General features: G+C 42.7%; 2 non-coding genes across 2 annotated transcripts; both read left to right on the top strand.

Moving 5' to 3' along the window:
* The first annotated feature begins 12,903 nt into the window (after window positions 1-12,903).
* Window positions 12,904-12,977, top strand: TRNAN-AUU (transfer RNA asparagine (anticodon AUU)). The gene has a single exon. It is a non-coding gene; the product is annotated as a tRNA-Asn (tRNA).
* A 2,217-nt stretch (window positions 12,978-15,194) lies between these two features.
* TRNAN-AUU (transfer RNA asparagine (anticodon AUU)) lies at window positions 15,195-15,268 on the top strand. The gene has a single exon. It is a non-coding gene; the product is annotated as a tRNA-Asn (tRNA).
* Window positions 15,269-20,633: the final 5,365 nt, after the last annotated feature.

The following is a 20,633-nucleotide window of genomic DNA, read 5'->3' as shown; positions in this document are numbered from 1 at the left end:
AATGTCAGTAAGTATACAGGCCCTGACCACAAAACAGCCTGTGTTTATATCACCAAACCCTGTGGGTAAGTCAAATGTGGTAACATGTTATTTTTGTCATAAACAGGGACACATAGCACGAGACTGTAGAGCGAAAAATTCGCAAAGATCTTACCAACCCCCTAGACAACGACACGACACACGACATTGGGAGCAAGGTCCGCAGAGACGGAGTTATGAGCCACATGCAGGAGAAACAAAAAGATACCCCCCGAACAGAGACTGGCAAACTCCTGGCAGTTCCCATTTAACCCCTTCACAAGTAGTTGCTGCCAGCGGGATTCAGGGAGGTCACCATACCCAATAGGGGTGTGGCCATACCTGTAATCTGCAGCCAGTAAAATTGATTGCAAGCCTTGGGAGTGAACCTGAAATTGCAATCAATGTAGCTGGTAAATCATTAAACTTTCTTGTAGACACAGGGGCGGCCAAATCAGTGATAAATTCGACAGTGGGCATGAGAACCACTGGTAAGACAATTCCAGCCATAGGGGTAACGGGAGTAGTCCAGCACTACCCTGTTAGCAAACCAGCCGAGATTACAGTAGGGCCTTTACATACCAAGCATTCCTTTTTGCTGGCTGCATCGGCACCGACTAATCTCCTGGGAAGAGACTTATTGTGTAAAATGGGGTGCGTCATTTATTGTACTCCTGAAGGTGTATTCTTGGACATACCTGAGAATCACGCTCAGGAAGTGCGAGACATGTTAGACTCCCCATCAAAATTAATGTCACATACCATTATGACAAATAGGACTCCATCCCAAGTAGAAGAAATGACATCCCAGATACCAGAGTCACTTTGGACTAAAGATGGACAGGACACTGGATTAATGGCAAACGTAGCTCCAGTAGTTGTACAAGTAAAAGATGGTAGGATAGCTCCAAAAATCCCACAGTACCCTCTGAAGCCAGAGGTGGAGTTAGGAGTGTATCCCGTAATAGAGCGCTTGCTACAACAGGGTATTCTGGTAAGAACGTCCAGCACTGCCAATAGTCCCATCTTCCCTGTGAAAAAGAGTGGGGGGAGGGGTTACCGGCTAGTGCAGGATCTAAGGGGGATCAACAAAATAGTTGAGAGTCAGTTCCCCGTAGTGCCAAATCCAGCTGTCATCCTTATGCAAATCCCTCCCACTGCGAAATTTTTCACTGTTATTGACCTCTGCTCCGCTTTCTTTTCGGTACCTCTGCACCCTGACAGCCAATATTTGTTTGCATTCACATACAGAGGAGTCCAATACACATGGACTCGATTACCACAAGGTTTCATAGACAGTCCAAGTATATTTTCCCAGGCTTTGCATGATTGTTTACAGTCTTTCCAACCAGAGAGTGGATCAGTATTAATACAGTACGTGGATGATCTACTACTGTGTTCTGATTCATTGGAAGCATCCCTGAAGGATACGAAACAGCTCCTGTTTCATCTTTCAGACACAGGACACAAGGTTTCCAAAGACAAGTTGCAATTATGCCAAACTAAGGTAAAATATTTGGGACACTGTCTAACACAAGGACTGAGACACCTGACCACTGATAGAATTCCAGCAATTAGAGACATGACTCTGCCAAAAACCCAGCAACAGATCAGAACATTTTTAGGAATGTGTGGGTATTGCCGTAACTGGATCCCAGGGTTTTCCATTCTAGCGTTACCTCTGCAGGAGATGGTCTCCTCAAACAAACCTGATCGGATTTCGCATACAGACGAGTCCGAGATGGCATTTGAGAGACTTAAACAGTGCCTAACGCAGGCACCAGCATTAGGTATGCCAGACTATGGGAAACCCTTTGAGCTGTACGGAACAGAAAGTGCTGGTTGCGCGGCAGGCGTCTTAACCCAAAAGCACGGTGATGCCAGCAGGCCAGTAGCATACTACAGCGCTCAGCTAGACACGGTAGCGCGATCCCTCCCCACATGCTTGCGAAGCGTCGCTGCGATAGCATTGCTAGTAACGAAAAGCGAAGATGTAGTGCTAGGTCACAACCTCACAATTCATACACCACATGCAGTGTCAGCCTTGCTAAATTCTGCCCAAACCAGGCACGTCTCATCAGCGCGGTTTACAAGATGGGAATTGGCACTAATGGCCCCCGTAAACATCACCATAAGGAGATGCAGTGCATTAAATCCTGCAACATATCTCCCAGGTGTGCCTGGACAGGCACAAAGGGTGGAGGATGAGAGTGGTGGGGAAGGAGAATTTAACACACAGAAGGACACACATGATTGTATGGAATATTTGACCCAAAATTTTACCGCAAGGCCTGACATCAGTGACAACCCGCTGGAAAATGTAGATCTAACTTTCTACACGGACGGTAGTTGTCACAGACAGTCAGACTCGGGAGACTTGTGTACTGGATACGCAGTCGTAGATGACCAAGGCATCATAGAAGCGGAACCGCTAGGCCCACCTCACTCAGCCCAGGTTGCTGAACTGGTCGCCCTAACCAGAGCATGTGAATTGGCTAAGGGCAAATCAGCCAATATCTACACCGACTCTAGATACGCATTCGGGGTAGTCCATGATTTCGGAGCCCTATGGCGCCTCAGAAATTTCATGACGGCAGCTGGTACACCGGTAGCGCATGCAGCTCACATCAAAAGGCTTCTAACAGCGATACAGGAACCCGACAGAGTGGCTGTTATCAAGTGTAAAGCACACACATATAGCCAGGACCCAGTATCACTTGGTAACAGCCGAGCAGACGAAGCAGCTAAGTTAGCAGCTGGTACCCCCAGACAGACAGACACCACACAACTGATGGTATTTAATACCATCAACACACAGAAGTTGTGTGAAATGCAAAATTTGTGTTCCACACAGGAAAAGGCAGTCTGGAAGGCGAAGGGATATGGCCAGGAGTCCTCAGGACTCTGGACGGATGGACAAGGTAAACCGGTGGCCGCCAGAGCATATCTTCCATGTTTAGCTGAGGCAGCTCACGGGCTGACTCATCTGGGCAAGGAAGGAAAGTGCAAGTTGGTAAGAGCATATTGGTGCGCCCCAGGATTTTCATCTCATGCAAGTAAGAGAGCAATGTCATGCCTTACCTGTTTGAGAAAGAATATCGGAAAGGCAATACCAACAGAACCATCTCATATCCCACCTGCAGGCGGTCCTTTCCAGGCAATACAGATTGACTTCATTCAATTACCCCCTTGTCGAAATTTGAAATATGTACTTGTTTGTATAGATGTGTTCTCAAATTGGGTTGAAGCATTCCCGGCGGCCACAAATACCGCTATGTTTACTGCTAAGAAAATTGTGCAGGAATTTGTATGTAGATATGGTATCCCTAGAATTATCGAAAGTGATAGGGGTACCCATTTTACAGGTGATGTCTTTCAAGGAATGTGTAAGTTGATGGGAATTGATAGCAAGCTGCACACTCCATACCGTCCACAGGCGAGTGCGAAGGTGGAAAGAGTGAATAGCACTATTAAAAATAATTTGAGCAAAGTTATGGCAGAAACAGGATTGACATGGCCAGAAGCTTTACCCATTGTACTGTACAGCATCAGAACCACTCCCAGGTCCCCTCTTAATCTGTCCCCTTTTGAAATCTTGTTTGGTCGACAACCGCATGTTATGATTAACCCTCAGGATGATTTGAAGTGTAACAATGAAGTGACTGTAAAGTACCTGGTTAATATGAGTAAACAGCTAAGGAATCAAAATAATAATTTGAAGTTGGTGATTCCTGATTTACCAGATAGTAATTGTCATGACATTGAACCTGGGGAGTATGTAATGATACGAAATTTTCTACGCTCAGGTTGCCTTATTGACAGATGGGAAGGACCATACCAAGTCTTATTGACTAGCACTACAGCATTGAAAGTTGCCGAGAGAGAGACTTGGGTTCATTCGTCCCATTGTAAGAAGGTTGCTGATCCAGAGAGGTCCCGTGATAAGGAACAGACGGTAGAGGACGTTGTATCACTGGAGTGTCTGTTCCAGGAGGACTGAGGCGGCACCTGAGCATTGAAAATCACAAGATCAAAAGCAGTTGTCGATTCCCTGTTCCCTTTTATTGTTTTTCTCCAACTTCCCATCCCCTCTCCCTCAAATTATTTTCCCCCCCTTCTCATTCTTCTTCGTTTCCTCCTATAAGATGGACTTGCCCCAAGAGACTGTGATCCGGATTTTCCTGTTGACCATGATGTTGACCAGAGCAGTCTGTTCCGGCGAGAGTACCATGGAGGTCGAGAGAGATTCTGGAATGGGTTCTGATGACAGAGATGGAGGCGTAGTTTTCCGAGAACAACATAATCAACAAGCAAAGGCGAGTATCAGAAAACGATCCGATAGCATTGACAATAGAAGGAATTGTGAAGGATTGTTAGCTGAAGAAAACTGTATCTGTAGGCTCTGTGACAACGTAGTCGAGGATGGGTGCATTAAGAAATGCCAATCCAGTTTTAATATCCACATGGACCGGCATCCCTTGAGTGACTATCACTCCTTAGTGGGTAGCGTGTTAAATCAAACAGATTGTTGGGTATGCTCTCAAGTACCTCAAGGTCATAGCAAATCAGGACTAGTACCATTTCCTTTAACGATAGGGGAGGTACTTGAGCTAAGTGGTGGGAGACCGGTGGACAGGAGGTTTAATATCTCCAGTCCTCCTAGTTTGAAGCTCCACCAATATCATGTGGATAGATCCCTCATATGTTTTAACATTTCCAATCCCCGAAAGCCGGGAAATTGGGAAGTGTCATGGAGTAACCAAACCATGACCTTTTCATATAGAGCAGATAGAATGCCGACAGATACAGAGCTTATACGCCACATAGCCAGTAGAGGAAAATCTTTCCGGTATAGGTATACCCTAGGAAGTAGGATTACGAGAGTTGGAGAGGTATCACCAGGATACTGTGCACATATCGTACAAGCTGATACGTGTACTAGACAGATGGGAGAATTAGGGTTAGGAGATTTCACATGGAAAATGTGTAATATGGTTATGTCCTACTCCGTCCCATATGTTCTCCCCGATGATGCATATTTCATATGCGGGAGGAAGGCGTATAAGTGGCTTGCCCCAAACTCTGAAGGATTGTGTTATATTGGAAAAGTATTGCTTGAGGTAATGACTGTATCACATGCCAAAATGAAAGACATACACCGTGTTGCCCAAACTCCTTATACTCACACCCATTACGAGCACGTAGTTAAACGGCACCTGATAGAAAGAACAGAGCACCCGGCCTCTGACATGATCCATGAATCAACCGGGATTCAGTTTCTACTTGCGTTAGACCTCACTCGCACCGCCAGAGGAGTGTTGAATTATAAATACATATCTGCGCTCGCAAATTTGTTAGACAATATCACAGAAATGTATGATGACACATTTAGGTATACTGGAAGAGAACTTCAAGCTTATAAAACAGAACTAGTTCAGCATAGAATGATTCTCAATTATCTCACAGCAGTAACAGGTGGATATTGTGTCACACTGGCAACGCAGTACGGCGTGAAATGCTGCACATATATAACGAATAGTACCGAGGACCCGGTCGAGGTCATAGACCAAAAGATGGACGATATTCTCCAATTGAAGTGGGAATTTCGCAGGAGACACAATCTCACCCTTGCTGCTGTGAGTAATGAGCTGACTAGTTGGGTGTCATGGTTGAACCCGCGAAATTGGTTCTCCGGTTTAGGAGAATGGGCTCAAGGAGTTATAATGGATGTAGGGAAGTTTCTCCTATGTATCTTAGGTGTTATCATAACGATTGGCTTGATATTTAGATGCGGTCAGGCTTTAACGAAGTGCAAACGAAGTACCAGGGTGATGAGTTTAAGGAGTGAGGAAATTGTAATGCGATTTCTACGGTCCGTTTCTTTCATCTGTTTTTCCGTTTTCCTCTGAGGTAAAAAGACCCACTTGGACGAGGAATTTGATGAGCCGATATACAGACAACAGATGGATTAAAGAAGAAGTTTTGACAACCTTATACACAGATTTTTGATGAACTATGCCATAGATCCCCAGTTTCCCTAGAAATTTTAAAATTACGCTAGCCCAACACTTTTGTAAATCTATGGACATTGACAAAGCTTTTTGCTCGCACCTTATGGGCAAAAGCACAAAGAAGACTGCATTCAACAGACACCAAACAAGACCTCAATCGACGAATGTTCATTAACCTGACATAGAATACCACTGCATTTACCGTAATTATGTATTTTCTTCATCTCTACAACCTTCAGGTAATTACACACATAGTATAGGGAATACAGGCACAGATATCAGCAATCACATATTCCCCCATTCATGTATCATCAACTAAAATGTGCTCCCCATTTTTGTTACAACCAAAATCCGAAAAAAGCTTGGTAAAGTTTGACAGCCCATCCACAGACCCGTACCACGGGATAAGAAGGAATTCAAATGTATACTTCGCAATACCTCGAAGCTTGATTTAAAACACGTACGGCACGATGATACATGACCCCCCAAACATGGATTCATACACACATGCTTCTGCTATCTCACTAGGTCATACCCTTTTCCTACCTTCTCCTCTCCTCCCCTACCCAACCATGTAAATGTATTAACCCCTGACATATATTTTTCTCTTTTTGAAATGTTTTAGGAAGTGGCAGTTATTGTTGACTGCCAAAGGGTGGACTGTCAAAGTCAGAAAAATATCACGATGCACACTGCCATATTTGCACCTCATATGTGTCCCTGCTGCGCATGCGTGCGCTCTCCCGTGCGTGCGCATACTCGCTGTTGCGGGCACCCGCAGGCGCACGGTATGCACATTTACGGTAGAGATTGTGTGCGTCTAGCGGACGACTCTTTCGTTACATATTTTCACCATATAATGCATTTTGTAGATTATGGTCCCTTTGATAGATTCTGAAAGTTTAGTTAATGTAGTATGTTCCTGGACAGAGAGATCCCTCATTGTTTGATACGAAGGGTCAGACAGGAGTAATACAGTGGTGTTTAGTATCCATCGGAAGAGTATTTAATTAGCAATATTCCGGTGTTGGTTTGAAGCGGATCAATCGCTCGTGCGAATAGTTATGGACATAAGAAGTTTATGAACATTTACTGTATTTGCACTTACTTATCCATGCGGCGGGAAACCCAGTTTCCCTCCCACCTGAGCTGTTGGAAATAGTCACAGCCCACCTGTATGAATCAACCTATGACCTTTTGTTATAATGCGAAGACGAATTCCTGTGTCCAATGAACAATGAGATTGTAGGGACCATTGAATTGTATTGTGTGTGGGGCATAAATAGACAGGCCGATCACATCCAGCACTCACTCTTCATCGGTTATCATTGCTGAAAATCGGGAGCTGGATGTCCAGAGGCGCATGCGATCGTTTCCTTTGTGCGTAAGTTTTCTCCGTAATCATATTGTCTTTTCTTGTTATTATGGGCCATATCTTTCTCTCTCTCTCTTCTCTTTCTCTCATTTTCTCTTAAACGTACTTGTATTGTATTTACTGTGTAGTTACCTGGTTAGTTAGTCTATGTTATATTGTAGTGTATGACTTGTATTGTATTAATTCTTTTGCAAGTATAACATTCATAATATATATATTAGGCGTTGGACCCTAAGCACGGTATTTGTGTATTTCTTATAGTGTTAAGTATTCTCAGAGCGTCGGTGACGCTCGAACAGCTTTTGAGTTAATAAGGTTATACAGTGTTGCATTTACACCCTATCTCTACACTAAGGTTTTACAGCAAATTACATTGTTTGTGGTTTAGACATAAAGGTTTAACATTGTGAGCGTCGGCGCCGCTCGTGATCTCCTCGTGGTCTCGAGCGTCCGCTACGCTGATAGCGTAGCATTACGGTAGTCGCTCACCTATAAGTGTGCCCGATACCAACAGCGTATTCTCGTGAGCGTCTGTATCGCTCGAGCAGCCCGCTCCCGATACAGCGTCCGTTACGCTATAGCGAACCATTACGTTAGTCAGCAGCCAATAGCGTGCCTGCCTGTGATCTCTTGGCCGTGAGCGAACGTGACGCTTGAGCGTCTCGACCACGGCTAAGCGATTGTTACGCAACGAGCGTACCCTTACGGTACTCCATACGCAAATAGCGTACAGTGTTCTTAGACCTCACAAAGGGTTTTAAATAAGATAAATATTTAGCTTTATCAAAGCGCACTGTCAGCAGTGTTCATTCCGGGAGTGGACAACTGGGATGCAGACTTCCTCAGCAGACACGACCTACATCCAGGAGAGTGGGGACTCCATCAGGAAGTCTTCGCACAGATTGCAAGTCGGTGGGGACTGTTCCAGATAGACATGATGGCGTCCCGCCTCAACAAAAAGCTACAGAGGTATTGCACCAGGTCAAGAGACCCTCGGGCAGTAGCTGTAGACGCCCTAGTGACACCGTGGGTGTTCCGGTCGGTCTATGTATTTCCTCCTCTACCTCTCATACCCAAGGTGTTGATAATAGTAAGAAAAAGAGGAGTAAGAACAATTCTCATTGTTCCAGATTGGCCGCGAAGGACCTGGTATCCAGATCTGCAGGAAATGCTCACAGAAGATCCGTGGCCACTTCCTCTAAGACAGGACCTGTTGCAACAGGGGCCCTGTCTGTTCCAAGACTTACCGCGGCTGCGTTTGACGGCATGGCGGTTGAACGCCGGATCCTAGCGGAAAAGGGTATTCCAGATGAGGTCATTCCTACGCTAATAAAGGCTAGGAAGGACGTGACATCTAAACATTATCACTGTATATGGCGAAAATATGTTTCTTTGTGTGAGGCCAGGAATGCTCATACGTAAGAATTCCACCTGGGCCACTTCCTTCACTTCCTACAAACTGGAGTGAATTTGGGCCTAAAATTAGGCTCTATTAAGGTTCAGATTTTGGCCTTATCCATTTTCTTTCAAAAGGAATTGGCCTCTCTTCCTGAAGTAAGTACAAACTTTTGTGAAGGGAGTACTGCATATTCAGCCTCCTTTTGTACCTCCGGTGGTCCCTTGGGACCTTAACGTGGTGTTAAGGTTATGGTTTGAACCACTTAAAATGGTGGAGTTTAAATATCTCACTTGGAAGGTGGTCATGTTATTAGCCTTGGCTTCCGCTAGGCGAGTGTCGGAATTAGCAGCTTTATCACATAAAATCCCCTATCTGGTTTTCCATATGGATAGAGCGGAATTGCAGACCCGTCCTCAATTCCTGCTAAAAGTGGACTCATTCTTTCATATGAACCAACCTATTGTGGTGCCTGTGGCTACGCGTGACTTGGAGGATTCCGAGTCCCTTGATGTGGTCAGGGCTTTGAAAATTTACGTGGCCAGAACGGCTAGAGTCAGAAAAACAGAAGCACTGTTTGTCCTGTATGCAGCCAACAAGATTGGCACCCCTGCTTCAAATCAGACTATTGCTCTCTGGATCTGTAACACGATTCAGCAGGCGCATTCTATGGCGGGATTGCCATTGCCTAATTCAGTCAAGGCCCATTCCACTAGGAAGGTGGGCTCTTCTTGGGCAGCTGCCCGAGGGGTCTCGGCACTACAGCTGTGCCGAGCTGCTACTTGGTCGGGTTCAAACACCTTTGCAAAGTTCTATAAGTTTGATACCCTGGCTGAGGAGGACCTCCTGTTTGCTCAATCGGTGCTGCAGAGTCATCCGCAGGAGCCCGTTTGGGAGCTTTGGTATAATCCCCATGGTCCTTACGGAGTCCCCAGCATCTTTTAGGACGTAAGAGAAAATAAGATTTTAAACCTACCGGTAAATCTTTTTCTCGTAGTCCGTAGAGGATGCTGGGTGCCCGTCCCAAGTGCGGACTACTTCTGCAAGACTTGTATATAGTTATTGCTTACATAAGGGTTATATGTTAGTTTTCATCGGTCTTGGACTGATGCTATGTTGTTTTCATACTGTTAACTGGGTAGTATATCACAAGTTATACGGTGTGATTGGTGTGGCTGGTATGAATCTTGACCTTGGATTAACAAAAATCCTTTCCTCGTACTGTCCGTCTCCTCTGGGCACAGTTTCTCTAACTGAGGTATGGAGGAGGGGCATAGAGGGAGGAGCCAGTGCACACCCAGATCTAAAGTCTTTCTTAAAGTGCCCATGTCTGCTGCGGAGCCCGTCTATCCCCCATGGTCCTTACGGAGTCCCCATCATCCTCTACGGACTACGAGAAAAAAAATTTACCGGTAGGTTTAAAATGTTATTTTTTTCTCTGCAACCCACTGCTAAATTGTGCTTCCTAGCTGTTTTTTATAAAATCACTTAATTAAATCTAACTCTGATTACGTCAGAGAAGGCCAGGTACCCTACACCATAAGAGGGGGTTTGAAATTTTGACTTGTCTACTTAAAGATCACCAAAATCCGATCACAAGGTCAATTACATCCCTGGGTGGGATTGAACCACCAACCTTTTGGTTAATAGCCCATGTAAGTGAAAGAGATCCTGAAGCACTCACTCATCATGGGAAAGTACCAATGTGTTTCTTACAAAAATTCTCCAGATTATTGACTTTTTAAAGTTTTTCTAGGAAACGTTCTAGATAAATGCTTATTAGCCTTTGTCAGTATCTACTTTTGCAAGGTGTCTATGTGGCGCAATCGGTTAGCATGTTTGGCTATTAACCAAAAGGTTGGTGCTTCAATCCCACCCAGGGATGTAATTGACCTTGTAATCAGATTTTGGTGATCTTTAAATAGACAAGTCAAAATTTCAAACCCCCTCTTATGGTGTAGGGTACCTGGCCTTCTCTGATGTAATCAGAGTTAGATTTGATTAAGTGATTTTATAAAAAAACAGCTAGGAAGCACAATTTAGCAGTGGGTTGCAGAGAAAAAAAATTATGCTGGCAGAAAAGTCCAATTTAGTGACGAAACAGCTCTTCATTTTCTGATTTTATGTTTATGCTAACAAATTTGCTCTCTGAAAAGTGTCCACAAAGTAAAGTCTCTGATTAACACCTTTGTAGGGATGGTTTTTCACCTATTACTGAATTAAACTTGCTTCATTGGAAAGGCAGCAAGATGCATCCTCATTTCAATGTCTACTGAAATAATACAGGTTGACACCAGGAAACATAAACGTCACTGCATCCTTGCTGCTTCCTCATGGGGAAGTCTGTTTAATGTGAAAACAAGGTGATATCTAATCAGCACACAGGTAAGGAATTAAGAAAATCTTTCTTTATGGATGAAGATGTTTCTCACAAAATTGTTGCACCGAAGCATCATTGAAATTCAAGCTGGAAAGATGATTTTAATATATCACTTGTACATTTTGTACTGCTCTTCTGGTGACAATGTAGTTTGTTTTTGTCAATTACCATTTTAATAATAGGGTAAAGAAAATTAAGTGGATTTTTGAAAGAAAACAATACTGTCAATATACTATTAAAACAAATTAAAATGGTAAAAGTTATTGTACTTTAAGTAAAAATAAAAGAGACAAAATATCAATCCCAGTTTTGGATTACTTTAATTAACAAAAAACAATGCATATAGCAGAGGATAGTTTCAATCTGCCTACCTCTGGGTTATGGGCCCAGCATGCTTCCGTTGCAGTACTCTGCTGCTCATGTAAGTGCAAGAGATCCTGAAGCACTCACTCATCATGGGAAAGTACCAATGTGTTTCTTACAAAAACTCTCCAGATTATTGACTTTTTAAAGTTTTTCTAGGAAACGTTCTAGATGAATGCTTATTAGCCTTTGTCAGTATATACTTTTACGAGGTGTCTCTGTGGTGCAATCGGTTAGCATGTTTGGCTATTAACCAAAAGGTTGGTGGTTCAATCCCACCCATGGATGTAATTGACCTTGTGATTAGATTTTGGTAATCTTTAAGTAGACAAGTCAAAATGTCAAACTCCCTCTTATGGTGTAGGGTACCTGGCCTTCTCTGATGTAATCAGAGTTAGATTTGATTAAGTGATTTTATAAAAAAACAGCTAGGAAGCACAATTTAGCAGTGGGTTGCAGAGAAAAAAAACTATGCTGGCAGAAAAGTCCAATTGAGTGATTAAACAGCTCTTCATTTTCTGATTTTATGTTTATGCTAACAAATTTGCTCTCTGAAAAGTGTCCACAAAGTAAAGTCTCTGATTAACACCTTTGTAGGAATGGTTTTTCACCTATTACTGAATTAAACTTGCTTCATTGGAAAGGCAGCAAGATGCATCCTCATTTCAATGTCTACTGAAATAATACAGGTTGACACCAGGAAACATAAACGTCACTGCATCCTTGCTGCTTCCTCATGGGGAAGTCTGTTTAATGTGAAAACAAGGTGATATCTAATCAGCACACAGGTAAGGAATTAAGAAAATCTTTCTTTATGGGTGAAGATGTTTCTCACAAAATTGTTGCACCAAAGCATCATTGAAATTCAAGCTGGAATGATGATTTTAATATATCACTTGTACATTTTGTACTGCTCTTCTGGTGACAATGTAGTTTGTTTTTGTCAATTACCATTTTAATAATAGGGTAAAGAAAATTAAGTGGATTTTTGAAAGAAAACAATACTGTCAATTTACTATTAAAACAAATTAAAATGGTAAAAGTTATTGTACTTTAAGTAAAAATAAAAGAGCCAAAATATCAATCCCAGTTTTGGATTACTTTAATTAACAAAAAACAATGCATATAGCAGAAGATAGTTTCAATCTGCCTACATCTGGGTTATGGGCCCAGCATGCTTCCGTTGCAGTACTCTGCTGCTCATGTAAGTGCAAGAGATCCTGAAGCACTCACTCATCATGGGAAAGTAGCAATGTGTTTCTTACAAAAACTCTCCAGATTATTGACTTTTTAAAGTTTTTCTAGGAAACGTTCTAGATGAATGCTTATTAGCCTTTGTCAGAATGGACTTTTGCGAGGTGTCTCTGTGGTGCAATCGGTTAGCATGTTTGGCTATTAACCAAAAGGTTGGTGGTTCAATCCCACCCAGGGATGTAATTGACCTTGTGATCAGATTTTGGTGATCTTTAAGTAGACAAGTCAAAATTTCAAACCCCCTCTTATGGTGTAGGGTACCTGGCCTTCTCTGATGTAATCAGAGTTAGATTTGATTAAGTGATTTTATAAAAAACAGCTAGGAAGCACAATTTAGCAGTGGGTTGCAGAGAAAAAAAAACTATGCTGGCAGAAAAGTCCAATTGAGTGATTAAACAGCTCTTCATTTTCTGACTTTATTTTTATGCTAACAAATTTGCTCTCTGAAAAGTGTCCACAAAGCCAAGTCTCTGATTAACACCTTTGTAGGAATGTTTTTTCACCTATTACTGAATTAAACTTGCTACATTGGAAAGGCAGCAAGATGCATCCTCATTTCAATGTCTACTGAAAAAATACAGGTTTACACCAGGACACATAAACGTTACTGCATCCTTGCTGCTTTCTCATGTGGAAGTCTGTTTAATGTGAAAACAAGGTAATATCTAATCAGCACACAGATAAGGAATTAAGAAAATCTTTCTTTATGGGTGAAGATGTTTCTCACAAAATTGTTGTCCCAATGCATCATTGAAATTCAAGATGGAAGATGATTTTAATATATCACTTGTACATTTTGCATTGCTCTTCTGGTGACAATGTAGTTTGTTTTTGTCAATTACCATTTCAGTAATAGGGTAAAGAAAATTAAGTGGATTTTTTAAAGAAAACAATGCTGTCAATATACTATTAAAACAAATTAAAATGATAAAAGTTATTGTACTTTAAGTAAAAATAAAAGAGACAAAATATCAATCCCAGTTTTGGATTACTTTAATTAACAAAAAACAATGCATATAGCAGAGGATAGTTTCAATCTGCCTACCTCTGGGTTATGGGCCCAGCATGCTTCCGTTGCAGTACTCTGCTGCTCATGTAAGTGCAAGAGATCCTGAAGCACTCACTCATCATGGGAAAGTACCAATGTGTTTCTTACAAAAACTCTCCAGATTATTGACTTTTTAAAGTTTTTCTAGGAAACGTTCTAGATGAATGCTTATTAGCCTTTGTCAGTATATACTTTTACGAGGTGTCTCTGTGGTGCAATCGGTTAGCATGTTTGGCTATTAACCAAAAGGTTGGTGGTTCAATCCCACCCATGGATGTAATTGACCTTGTGATTAGATTTTGGTAATCTTTAAGTAGACAAGTCAAAATGTCAAACTCCCTCTTATGGTGTAGGGTACCTGGCCTTCTCTGATGTAATCAGAGTTAGATTTGATTAAGTGATTTTATAAAAAAACAGCTAGGAAGCACAATTTAGCAGTGGGTTGCAGAGAAAAAAAACTATGCTGGCAGAAAAGTCCAATTGAGTGATTAAACAGCTCTTCATTTTCTGATTTTATGTTTATGCTAACAAATTTGCTCTCTGAAAAGTGTCCACAAAGTAAAGTCTCTGATTAACACCTTTGTAGGAATGGTTTTTCACCTATTACTGAATTAAACTTGCTTCATTGGAAAGGCAGCAAGATGCATCCTCATTTCAATGTCTACTGAAATAATACAGGTTGACACCAGGAAACATAAACGTCACTGCATCCTTGCTGCTTCCTCATGGGGAAGTCTGTTTAATGTGAAAACAAGGTGATATCTAATCAGCACACAGGTAAGGAATTAAGAAAATCTTTCTTTATGGGTGAAGATGTTTCTCACAAAATTGTTGCACCAAAGCATCATTGAAATTCAAGCTGGAATGATGATTTTAATATATCACTTGTACATTTTGTACTGCTCTTCTGGTGACAATGTAGTTTGTTTTTGTCAATTACCATTTTAATAATAGGGTAAAGAAAATTAAGTGGATTTTTGAAAGAAAACAATACTGTCAATTTACTATTAAAACAAATTAAAATGGTAAAAGTTATTGTACTTTAAGTAAAAATAAAAGAGCCAAAATATCAATCCCAGTTTTGGATTACTTTAATTAACAAAAAACAATGCATATAGCAGAAGATAGTTTCAATCTGCCTACATCTGGGTTATGGGCCCAGCATGCTTCCGTTGCAGTACTCTGCTGCTCATGTAAGTGCAAGAGATCCTGAAGCACTCACTCATCATGGGAAAGTAGCAATGTGTTTCTTACAAAAACTCTCCAGATTATTGACTTTTTAAAGTTTTTCTAGGAAACGTTCTAGATGAATGCTTATTAGCCTTTGTCAGAATGGACTTTTGCGAGGTGTCTCTGTGGTGCAATCGGTTAGCATGTTTGGCTATTAACCAAAAGGTTGGTGGTTCAATCCCACCCAGGGATGTAATTGACCTTGTGATCAGATTTTGGTGATCTTTAAGTAGACAAGTCAAAATTTCAAACCCCCTCTTATGGTGTAGGGTACCTGGCCTTCTCTGATGTAATCAGAGTTAGATTTGATTAAGTGATTTTATAAAAAACAGCTAGGAAGCACAATTTAGCAGTGGGTTGCAGAGAAAAAAAAACTATGCTGGCAGAAAAGTCCAATTGAGTGATTAAACAGCTCTTCATTTTCTGACTTTATTTTTATGCTAACAAATTTGCTCTCTGAAAAGTGTCCACAAAGCCAAGTCTCTGATTAACACCTTTGTAGGAATGTTTTTTCACCTATTACTGAATTAAACTTGCTACATTGGAAAGGCAGCAAGATGCATCCTCATTTCAATGTCTACTGAAAAAATACAGGTTTACACCAGGACACATAAACGTTACTGCATCCTTGCTGCTTTCTCATGTGGAAGTCTGTTTAATGTGAAAACAAGGTAATATCTAATCAGCACACAGATAAGGAATTAAGAAAATCTTTCTTTATGGGTGAAGATGTTTCTCACAAAATTGTTGTCCCAATGCATCATTGAAATTCAAGATGGAAGATGATTTTAATATATCACTTGTACATTTTGCATTGCTCTTCTGGTGACAATGTAGTTTGTTTTTGTCAATTACCATTTCAGTAATAGGGTAAAGAAAATTAAGTGGATTTTTTAAAGAAAACAATGCTGTCAATATACTATTAAAACAAATTAAAATGATAAAAGTTATTGTACTTTAAGTAAAAATAAAAGAGCCAAAATATCAATCCCAGTTTTTGATTACTTTAATTATAAAAAAAAAATGCACATAGCAGAGGATAGTTTCGATTAATCGACCTCTGGGTTATGGGCCCAGCATCCTTCCATTGCACTACTCTGCTGCTCATGGAAGTCCGAGAGATCCTGAAGACTAAATTGATTAAAGGCCTAAAAGTACTGGACTATAAGGAAAGACTTACTAGGCTGAATATGTATACACTAGAAAAGAGGTGCCTAAGAGGAGATATTATTAATATCTTCAAATATGTAAAGATACATAACAAAGAGTTATCAGAGGAATTATTTATTAAAAGAACACGTGGTCACTCGCTGCGACTGGAGGAAAGTTCAGAATGCAATGGAGGAAAGGGTTCTTCACTGTTAGGGCAATCAGGATGTGGAATTCCCTGCCAGGGAAGGTGGTAATGGCGGACTCTGTAATTGGATTTAAAAAAGGAATGGATACATTTCTGAATGAAAAAGCTATCCAAGGTTATAATACTTAAAATATCAACATGGTTAATCCGGGGGTAACATGAGTTATAGTAGCTAACTAGTCATAAAACATTATTCAGCAAGTATGTAGAATCATCACAACTTAAAACAGGTTGAACACGATGGGCAATTTGCCTCTATTCAACCTCAAAAACTATGTTACTATATGTTACTATATTACTGTAGTATACAGAACACCACAATGCAATGAGCAGTGATAGTGAGCACTGATGAGGATACTAGAACTGACACTGAGCAGCAAGATGCAGCACTGGACTATTAGTAATGTACTGTAGTATGCTGAGCAACACAATGCAGCACAAGACAATGAACAGTGATACTGAGCACTGATGAGGATACTACTGAGAACTGACACTGAGCAGGAGAGACACACTACTAGTATTACTGAGCAGCAATAAGTAACCACTGATACTGAGCACTGATATTGAGATTTCCACTGAGAGAACATAGCCACGTCCTCTCCGCTCTCTCTTCAATGCACGAGTAAAAATGGCGGCAACGCGCAGCTCTATATATAATATCCGAATCTCGCGAGAATCCGACAGCGGGATGATGACATTTTCCCTTGTTCAGGTTTTCCGAGTCAGGCGGGAACAACCGAGCCTGCCTCAGACCAGTGTAAACCACGTGGAGTTCGTGGGGAATTCGGTTCTCGGAGAACCGAACCCGCTCCTCTCTACCTTATACCCATCAATTTTTTTTATTTTCAATCTAAGCCCCTGCAGTTTTCTGTAAGCATCTGCTTCGCTATGATGATCAACAAGTCACAAGGGCAAACACTCAGGGCTTGAGGCATAGATCTTTGGACCAGCTGCTACAAGCATTTCAGAGGTGTCACTATCACTGGTGACACCCAGAGAGGTGGCGAGGGAGATTGTAATGCAGTGCGTGCAAATAAGCAGCGCAATGGTAAAAAGGAGGCATTATTTCATAGGTAGGGGCGTGGCCTGGTGGCCTGAATCTACATTTTGTTGCTCCGGGTGTCCCGGGGGTTGGGGGCTGCACCCGGGGACTAGTGTGTAAGCGGTGCTGGCTCCTGCACAGTGACAGGGCATGGCCACCCAGTATGACACCTCCCTTCTTGACCATGCTGTAATTGCAGTCGCACTGCAGTTCAGCGTGATCATAAACAATGGTGTAGCCTCCTGCTGGTGCAGACTGTATGTGCGCGCAGGAAGCCGCCACCATTTTTGTGATTACAGCGGCTGAATGTGATGTCATACAGCCGCTGTGACCACGCCCCCTGTGTCTCCTCCATTGCAGACCCCATTTTGAAGCCTTGCCCCCGCACTGCTCCATCCCTGACTTGGAAATGGAGTGTTGCTGACCCCACTCTCCCCCCCTGCCCCGATTGACAGGCAGAGGCGATCGCATGCAGGCACATGCGTATGCTCTTAGCAATTTTTGCAGTTGGATCGCTTATTGTGATTGCAATCCAACCTGAATCAGGCCCTATTACCTATCACAATGCGCTGCGGGCAGTACAAAATTGGGTTAATATAGGAGAAAAACCCCCAGACCTGTGCTCCTTAACTGTACCTGGTGGCTAGTGGAGCGGCTGCCCAGTAATCAGTGTCCACCCCAGTGCGCACACGGCCCACCCCCTACGGCCACGCTCCCCTTAATCAGCGGCCTCGTGATCCGGAAGGGCGGTGTGTGTGTCACTGACCTTAGGAAGAAACCGGAGCCTCCGCTGCAGTGACCCAGCAACCAGGGCACGGGAGTATACAGCGCCGCTGGGAGTGATGAAGCTGCAGTAAAGATGTCTATTAGACCTAGCCTGCTGCAGCCCTTGTAGATTCTCATAAAACAAGTTCTTCTTTTCTTGTCAAAATTAATAGCTAAGAATAGGCTGCCTGAGGCAGGCCCCTGTTAAGTGGCCTGCTACTGAAGGCACCAACTACAAACTGAGCTCCCTGTTCATGGAAGCGGGGTTATAGAGGAGGATGCGCTGAGCATCTTGGGAACAGTCAAAAGCTTTGAGCCGGTTGGTGCCTCAGATCAAGATCCTACTCTACACCCCAATGTGAATCCTTGTGGAGTCCAGTGTACCCCACAGAAGAAATTAATGTGTCACACCCATTGGCAGCAACCTTAGAATAGCTGCTGACGGGCACAATTGAGAAAGGAAGGGGGGGGGGGGGGCATTTGAATCCAGCACATAGATGCAATTCAAATATGTAATTTGTACCTTCCTATTTTAAAATATAATGGATGAACCTAACCCTGTGAGAACAATCTTCATGATCAAGAGATCTAATATGTAAAATAAGTATGAGTTGGGATAGGGCTGGGGAGGGTGGCAGCTCGGGCAGCCCCTCCCCCGTCAAGTTAAGGAGATTCAACTGAGGAAGCACAAGGGAACTCTCGTCTGGGGACAACAACTGCAGGGAGACCACATCTTTTCAGATGAACATGGGAGGGCGGAAGGCTGCCTAATACTGAAGCACCATCAAATATCAAACCATATACAACAACTAGTACAAGCATTCCTGGGGGAAGGTCTGCAGCAGACGGATTTGCATACGGTGATGTCATCCAAGCAGTGGGCCAAAGTTGGCTGGAACCCTCATCTGCATATAAAAAGAGAAAAGGGGCATGCAGGGCATGGCGGCCTTTTGCAGTGCTTGGATGACCCCTAGTTCGCATTAAACACCCCCACCCTCCTTTGGTGTGGGGCTCATGTTGGCCATGCCCAATCCCCTGAAGCATTCATGCTGATTTCTTGCAGCAGCTGGGCACTGTAACAGCTCCAGAGCTGCTCTGTAAGGCAAGTAAAAGGGTGTGGGCCCTGCAGCACCACCTGTAGTTCGCATTGTGCGTTGGAAGGCACAAAGTAAGCAGACGGGAGGAGAAGTCAGGATAGTACACAAGGGCATCCTTTTCTCTTAGTCCGTAAAGGATGCTGGGGTCACATTAAGAACCATGGGGTATAGACGGGATCCGCAAGAGACATGGGCACTTTAAGACTTTCAAAGGGTGTGGACTGGCTCCTCCCTCTATGCCCCTCCTCCAGACTCCAGTTATAGGAACTGTGCCCAGGGAGACTGACATTTCGAGGAAAGGATTTATTGTTAAACTAAGGTGAGCATCTTACCAGCTCACACCTTAAGCATGCCGCAGAACGTGGCATTCAACAGAACACAAGCCAACGGCATGAACAATTGCAGCAAAAAGCTGACCAGAACCGTAACACAACATGTGTATAACCACAAGTAATAACTGCAGACACAGTATGGACTGGGACGGGTGCCCAGCATCCTCTACGTACTAAGAGAAAAGGATTTACCGGTAGGTATTAAAATCCTATTTTCTCATACGACCTAGAGGATGCTGGGGTCACATTAAGAACCATGGGGTTATACCAAAGCTCTTGAACGGGTGGGAGAGTGCGTACGACTCTGCAGCACCGAATGACCCAACTTGAGGTTATCATCAGCCAAGGTATCAAACTTGTAAAACTTAGCAAAAGTGTTTACTAAATAGCTGCTCGGCAAAGTTGCAATGCTGAGACTCCCCGACCAGCTGCCCAGGATGAACCCACCTTTCTAGTAGAATGGGTCTTCACCTAATTCAGTAACGGCAATCCTGCCGTGGAATGAGCATGCTGAATCTTACCACAGATTCAGCGCATAATGGTCTGCATGGAAGCAGGACACCCAATCCTGTTGGGAGCATACAGGACAAACAGAGCCTCTGTTTTCCTAATCTGAACCGTTCTGGTGACATAAATTTTCAAAGTTCTGACCACAGCCAGAGACTTTGACTCAACGAAGGTGTCAGTGGCCAAAGGCACCATGTGGAAAGATGAACCACCTTTGGCAGAAATTGTTGACGTGTCCTCAATTCTGCTCTATCTTCATGAAAGATCAAATAAAGGCTCTTGTGATACTGCATGGTTTGTACTGTTTTCCATGTGCTCCCAGATCTTTCAAGCAAGTAGCATGGTCAAGAAAGTTCTGTTTGAAAAGAAACAAACATTTACTGTCATTGTTATGCAAATAAACTTACATTAAAGCTAACAAGAAAGCACACTCGTTCTGTCTTTAAACTGATAAAAGA

The sequence above is a fragment of the Pseudophryne corroboree genome, unplaced genomic scaffold (assembly GCF_028390025.1).
Source record: "Pseudophryne corroboree isolate aPseCor3 unplaced genomic scaffold, aPseCor3.hap2 scaffold_191, whole genome shotgun sequence".
Taxonomy (NCBI): Eukaryota; Metazoa; Chordata; class Amphibia; order Anura; family Myobatrachidae; genus Pseudophryne; species Pseudophryne corroboree.
This window is presented reverse-complemented; position numbering and strand designations above follow the sequence as displayed.